Source organism: Balaenoptera borealis (assembly GCF_965194805.1).
Source record: "Balaenoptera borealis genome assembly, chromosome: 3".
Taxonomy (NCBI): Eukaryota; Metazoa; Chordata; class Mammalia; order Artiodactyla; family Balaenopteridae; genus Balaenoptera; species Balaenoptera borealis.
Window position 1 is genome coordinate 24756818 of NC_138866.1, and position 8326 is coordinate 24765143.

An 8326-nucleotide genomic window follows, 5' to 3' on the forward strand; every position below is an offset into this window, starting at 1 on the left:
TAGAGGCTTCAACATATGAATTTGAGGAGGACACAGATATTGAGTCCATAACACCAGTGATGAGAATGGTCAGTATAAGAGATTGGTCCTCAGATGACTGAGGCAAAAACTGAATCATTTGGGCTTAAAGACTGAAATATAAGACATGATACCATAAGACTCCTAGAAAAGAACGTAAGCAAAACATTCTCTGACATAAATCATACCCATGTTTTCTTAGCTCAGTCTCCCAAGGCAATAGAAAGAAAAACAAAGGTAAATAAATGGGACCTAATCAAACTTATAAGCTTTTGCACAGCAAAAGGAAACCATAAACAAAACTAAAAGACAACCTACAGACTGGGAGAAAAATATTTGCCAATGATGTGACCGACAAGGTCTTAATTTGCAAAATATACAAACAGTTCATACAAGTCAATAACAAAAAAACCAACAACCCAATCTGAAAAATGGGCAGAAGACTTAAATAGACATTTCTACAAAGAAGACATACAGATGGCCAAGAGGCACATGAAAAGACACTCAACATCACTAATTATTAGAGAAATGCAAATCAAAACTACAATGAGATATCACCTCACACCAGTCAGAATGGCCATCATCCAAAATACTACTATATTTAAAATAGATAACCAACAAGGACCTACTGTATAGCACAGGAAACTCTGCTCAGTATCTTGTAATAACCTACATGGGAAAAGAATTTGAAAAAGAATAGATACATGTAAATGTATAACTGAATCACTTTGCTGTACACAAGAAACTAACACAGCATTGCTAATCAACTATAATCCAATTTAAAAAATGTCTACAAATGACAAATGCTGGAGGGAGTGTGCAGAAAAAGTAACCCTCCTACACTGTTGGTGGGAATGTAAATTGGTACAGACACTATGGAGAAGAGTACGGATGTTAGTTAAGAAACCAAAAATAGAGCTGCCATATGATTCAGCAAATCCACTCCTGGGCATATATCCAGAGAAAAACATGGTTTGAAAGGATACATGTACCCCAATGTTCACTGCAGTGCTGTTTACAATAGCCAAGACATGGAAGCAACCTAAATGTCCATCGACAGACAAATGGATAAAGAAGATGTGGTACATATATACAATGGAATATTACTCAGCCATTAAAAAGAATGAAATAACGCCATTTGCAGCAACATGGATGGACCTGGAGATTATCATACTAAGTGAAATAAATCAGACAGAGAAAGACAAATATCATATGATGTCTCTTATATGCAGAATCTGAAAAAAATGATACAAATGAACTTATTTACAACACAGAAACAGACTCATAGACTTAGAGAAGGAACTTATGGTTACCAGGGGGGAAGGGTAGGGGGTAGGGATAGACTGGGAGTTTGGGATTGACATGTACACACTACTATTTTTAAAATAGATAACCAACGAAGACCTACTGTAGAGCACAGGGAACTCTGCTCAATATCCTGTGATAACCTAAATGGGAAAAGAATTTGAAAAAGAATAGATATATGTATATGTATAACTGAATCACTTTGCTGTACACATGAAACTAACACAGCATTGTTAATCAACTATACTCCAATTAAAAAAAAGTCTACAAATGACAAATGTTGGAGGGAGTGTGGAGAAAAGGGAACCCTCCTACACTGTTGGTGGGAATGTAAATTGGTGCAGCCACTGTGGAAAACAGTACGGAGGTTCCTCAAAAAACTAAAAATAGAGTTGCCATATGATCCAGCAATCCCACTCCTGGGCATATATCTGGACAAAACAAAATTTGAAAAGATACATGCACCCCTATGCTCATAGCAGCACTATTTACAAGAGCCAAGACATGGAAACAACCTACAATAGATGTCCATCAACAACTGAACAGATAAAGAAAATGTGGTATATACAATATATACAATGGAATATTACTCAGCCATTTTCAGCAACATGGATGAACCTAGAGATTATCAGACTAAGTGAAGTAAGTCAAAAAGAGAGACAAATACCATATGATATCACTTATATGTGGAATCTAAAATATGACACAAATGAACATATCTACAAAACAAACAGACTCACAGACATAAGAGAACAGCCTTGTGGTTGCCATAGGGGAGGGAGTGTGGGGGAGGGGAGGACTGGGAGTTTGGGGTCAGCAGATGCAGACTATTATGTATAGAATGGATAAACAACAAGGTCTTACTGTATAGCACAGGGAACTATATTCAGTATCCTGTGATAAACCATAATGGAAAAGAATATATACATGTATAACTGAATCACTTTGCTGTATAGCAGAAGTTAACATAACATTGTAAATCAACTATACATCAATAAAATTTTTAAAAACTGCACCATTCATTCATCCATTAAACTGACATTTATTAGTACTTACTATATACCAGGCATGTACTGATATTTATTAGCACTTACTATCTACCAGTACTCTGCATTGAGATTCCAGTGTTGATTCAAGTAAATTTAGCTCCTGCCTTCATAAATATTACAGTCTTCAAGATATGACAACCAGAGGTTGTGGGGAAGAGAGCGCCAGATGTCAGTGCAGGTCTCTGCAGAGTTCAGTCATTCATTCAACAAACATTTGGTGAGTTTGACTGTGTGCCAGGACACAGGGAGAAATCACAGTCACTGCCCTCACAAGGCTCACAATCCAGGAGGTATAGGCAGATTGCAAATACAACATGGTAAGTTCTACAGAGTTGAGTCATGACATATGTGCCTGCAACATTTGTTCATGTAATTATACAGCAAAAAGAGAGAGAGAAAATAATCAGAGAAATAACACAGTGGTTCATCCACCATTCCTGCCACTAAGCAATGCCCCAGCGTCAGCACAAGATGATAAAGAGAAGCTATTAGACCTTCAGTTTGTTCCACTCCCTATTGCCTTTCTTGGTGTGATCATTGCCCACCTCACTGACATCCATTTATCATTAAAAACACGTTCTTCTTCACTCAAGGTCCCTAAACTAAAGCCAACTACTTCATCTGGTCATCAGTCAAAGAGGTGGGATCACTTTCATCACTGGCTGGGCTGGACTTCTTAAGGTGTCTGATGTAATTTGTGGGTGGGTTGACCAGACAATTTATCATCCAAACCAGGACACCGCTGAGAGTGAAGTGAGGTGATAATGACAATTATTCCAGAGAAAGAGGCATAAATTGGGACTGTCTGGGCAAGCCAGGCATATGGCATCTCTATTTATGGGTGACTTAGGGGATTTTTATTTATTTTTTATCTGAAAAGAGTTTTTTTAGCAAACAATATGTTTTGTTATACAAGTATTAATTATAAGAATGTTTTCTAGCTTTTATTTTCATTTTATTTTTAATAGATTAAGAGTTCTGAATAATTATTCAGAAGGAACACAGTAAAAAGTCTCCCTCTCATTCTGTCCTCAGCCGTTCAGTTGCCCCCAGAGGCAACCAATGGCATATTTTTCTTTTTTAACACAAATAATAGCATGGTATTCACACTCTTCTGCACTTACTTTTTTCTCTTAACAATATACCTTAGAGATAATTCCATGTCAATACGACAAGCTTCCTCCTAATATACAGTGCTTACTATTTCACTGCATGGATGTACATAATTTATTCAACCAGTCTCCACTGATGAGCATAAAGACTGCTTCTCATCTTTTGCTGCAATGAATGACCTTGACCATACATCATTTTGCAAATGTGCCAGTGTATCTGTAGGACAAATTCCTGGAAGTGGAACTGCTGAGTCAAAGGGCATATCAGTTAAGATTCTGTTTGGTTGCTCACAACAGAAAAGCCAAAAAAAACAGTCACTTAAACAAGAAAGATATTTATTTCTCCCTTAAATAAAAGGAGTCTGGAGATGGGCCATCCAGAGCTGCCATGGGCTTCTAAGTGTCATAGAGACCAGAATTCTATATTTTTGCTCTGACATCTCCTGTCTAAAGCTTATACCATTGTGCAGGTGTTCTTTAAGTAAAAGAACACAAAATTACAAATAATTATTTAGAATGAGGGAAAAAATCATAATGCATTATAAATTTTTAAAAGCTGAAATAACACAAACATCACTAGACCCAGGAAAAATAATTATTCACCTTCCCAACATATCTTTATAACAGGTTTTTTTTCTACTTTTTTTGTGCTACATGATCTTTGATCACTTTTCCATAAGATTTTGTAATATCTAATGGAAAATAAATAAAAAGATAATTGAATTTTTCTTTCAGCATGGTTCATTAAAATTTATTTTTATTGTTGATAGTTGACATGCATAAAACATATGAAACATACTATTTGTAGTACTACTGCAGGTTTTGCCCTACAAATACAGGAATTCTGATAAACTCTATGATTCATAATGCCCATCAAAAAGTATTTGGTGTTTGTAAACGTGTAAGCTAAGTTATTGAGCATGTTCCTGATAGGAGAAATCTTCCATTTTACTAGGCACCAGTGAGTACCAAATTCTCCACTTACAATTTTATACATCTGGTAAGTGGAAGAATATTACACAGACTAGCTTCTGGCTTTGTACATTTCAGCCTTTTTTTCTCCTCCACCACTGCTAAATACTTCTGAGGATGGGCATAGGACACATTCACATCATGATATGACCTCTGGCCCTGCACCTTGATATCATAAAGCCCAGGGAGTTGGCACAGGGAGCAGTAGGTGTCTTCATGGAAGCCACTCCTACAACAGGACAACTTGGAATTGACCGCAAACCACAGAAGCAGATACAGTCAAACACCAACTACATGCACCCACAGTTCAACTTCCTCTTAGCTGGATCCCCAAAATTCCCATGGCCATTCCAATACCATCCAACACAACACATGGTCATCCAATACCATGACACAAGGAAAATCAGAGTCAAAATAGCAATCTTAACTATTTTCAGTTGACATATCTTACTTCTGCAAAGATGGTTGCAAAAGCATATGACCCCATGAACACATTGCTAAGGCCCTTCTGGGGTCTTGGAAGATGCCTATGCAAATGAGGGGCTCTGAGGCTTAAGCTCCATTACCTGCATGGTAGGATGCCCCTGGCCAGCAGGGTTCTAGATTCATCTGGTCAATCACATACCCATGATTCGTGGAAGGGAGGCAAAAGCCCTTCTTCCTTTGCCAGTGGCAGTTGCTGAAGCGCCAGTTTCAGCAGGTATGAATTTTTTTTTTTTTTTTTTTTAGAAATTCACGTTCTTTTATTTATTTATTTATTTATTTATGACTGTATTGGGTCTTCGTTTCTGTGCGAGGGCTTTCTCTAGTTGTGGCAAGTGGGGACCACTCTTCATCGCGGTGTGCGGGCCACTCACCATCGCGGCCTCTCTTGTTGTGGAGCACAGGCTCCAGACGCGCAGGCTCAGTAATTGTGGCTCACGGGCCCAGTTGCTCCGTGGCATGTGGGATCTTCCCAGACCAGGGCTCGAACCCGTGTCTCCTGCACTGGCAGGCAGACTCTCAACCACTGCGCCACCAGGGAAACCCCAGCAGGTATGAATTTTTGCTGTGGCCATTAGGCTCTATATTCTATGGTCTATCACCCACTTTGGGTCTGCAGGCTGTGTAGGGCAGCTATATGGATCCGGCAGCAGCTTCCTCCTGTTTTTTGTTTGCCTGTTTCAATGTAATTTTAATTCTAATTTCATACACGCAGGAAAGAAAAGAAAACAATAAACGCCCATATACCATCTACCTAGTTCTAACCATTATTAATATTTTGCCTTTTTTTGCCTCATAACTGGATCATTTCTTAGTAAATTAAAAACATCATGACACTTAATCCCTAAATATTTAACATGTATCTCCAAAGAGTAGGGATACTTCTCCAATTAACAATACCAATATTGTATGTAACAAAAATAGCAGTAATTCCCTAATATCACCTAAAACTCACTTCATATTCAAATTTCTATAACTGTCCTAAAAAAAATTTATACCTGTTTCTTTGAAACCAGGATCCAGTAAGTTTCACACAATAAATTTATTATGGCTCTTAAGTCTTATCTCATCTAGGACAATTCCCCCTCATGACATTGACCCTTTGAAGAGGTCAGGCCAGCTGTCATATAGAATGTCCCAAATTCTAAATATGTCTATCTCCTTATGCTGTCATTTAATGCCTAGAATTTCCCACGAAATGAGGTAGATCTAAAGGTTTGGGTTTCTTTTTTTTATTTTTGGCTCAGTCAAGCTGACACATAAATTTAATCATTACGTGCTAACTTGGCATCCACATGCATCTCCTAAACCCATACTTAATCTCCAAATAAAGACAATAACAAGGTTGTAATTCTTCCTAACATGTTATAGCTATCTTGCATACAACTAAAAACGCACTAAACCCTCCTCCAGAAAAGGAGGTAAAATCCTTAAGTGATACTTTTCTCCTTGATATCTCATAGCTTAAATACTATGATGTAAAATTAATACTTAAATACTATAATAAAAAGTCAGTACATCTTATGTTACATATGGGAAAAGAAAGGGAAGAAAACATAAACACGCATATACACGTAAACATATGCATAACAAAATGAGGAGATATTCATGACAATTACTTTCCTGTAACTGGTCACATGGTCATAGCTGGTATTTATAACTACCCTCTTCCACTACCCATTCTGTATTCCTTTTGCCTTCAGCAGGCACTCAGATGATCATAGTGCTTTACCTGTTGTGATGCAAACCTTCATTCCTGGGCCATTAGCAGACTAAGATTCAATGAAATATTTGTTATATATTACATGCTATGCATAATTTTGGGATCTCTTTACATTTTGCTCTGTGCCATTTATTTATTTTTTTAAAGACACTTTTTAAAAAAAGTATTTATTTATTGTCTGCGTTGGGTCTTCGCTGCTGCGCGCGGGCTTTCTCTAGTTGTGGCGAGCGGGGACTACTCTTTGTTGCAGTACACGAGCTTCTCATTGTGGTGGCTTCTCTTTGCTGTGGAGCATGGACTCTAGGCGCACAGGCTTCAGTAGTTGTGGCACACGGGCTCAGTAGTTGTGGCTCGCAGGCTCTAGAGCTCAGGCTCAGTAGTTGTGGCGCACGGGCTTAGTTGCTCCACGGTACGTGGGATCGTCCCGGACCAGGGCTCGAACTCGTGTTCCCTGCATTTGCAGGCGGATTCTTAACCACTGCACCACCAGGGAAGTCCCAGCTCTGTGCCATTTATTAGTTTCTACAGACATTTGTCTATAGGTACTGTGGTTCGTCTGATATAATTAATTCCCATGTGGTGTAACTAGAACTAAAATCCACGTTTCCTGATTCTTCATCCAGTAATCTTTCAAAGGATAAAGGAAAATAAAATAGCTTGCTAGGATAATATGATTTATTTTCTTTCTTTTGCATTTTATCTGGGTAATTTTTTATTTTTTGTTATATCTCAACTCCGAACTGAGCTTGAATAACCTCTTCTGCTTGAAGACGAGACAGTTCTGATTCAAAACTTGCCAAATCCTGAGTTCAGAATTTTGTTTTCTTTCCAGAGATGAATATAAAAGCACCTACAAGTCAAGGAAAACGTTCTTCCTCACACGGGCCAGCAGAAGTACTTGAGCGCCAGGGGGCCGGCCCTCCCCCTGGCTCAAAGGCCAGATAGCCTCGATGCACCTCACTCCGCCATCTTTGCTTCTTCTCAAGTCCAAAGCTTGGGTTTCTTAAAGCCATATTTATTGAGGTATAATTTATATCTGTAAAACATCATCTTTTTTACTTTACAGTTCTATGTGTTTTGACAAATGCAAATAGTCGTAATCTAAAAGCTTGGTTTGATTCAGATTTAACACATAAAGTCAAAATACTTTAAAAGGATGCTTTGAATTTCCTATTGAACTTATTTATCACATCTGCAGGCAAATGATGTCTAGTTGTCCCACAATTAATGATACTAATTTTGAACATTGGGTTCCTATAGCTTTCTGCATATCTATGTCCTTTAGTAAAAGTTAATGGAAAACTACAGCAATACAAGAAGAACCACCAAGAGAGCACACCCTTCAGGAAGGAAGGCTTGGGTCATTCTACCAGATAGAGAACCCTGAACAGCTGAATGCTGGCTGAGAACAAAAGGAACAAGGGATAGATGGCAGAAGAAGGAAGTTACAATAATCAACAGAGGCTGGTTGCAAAAATGTAGTAAATATGCATATATTCTTCCTTGCTTTATTAGGTCTTTTCTTCCTCTTTCTTTCCCCTATTATTTTATACAAGGAGTGTTAGTGGCAGCTAATCTTATAATTTAGTCTTTAGAATATCAAATGAGATGATGAGAGAAGTAGAAGGGAGAAAAACATCAGTCAGAGATGGACACGATGACTG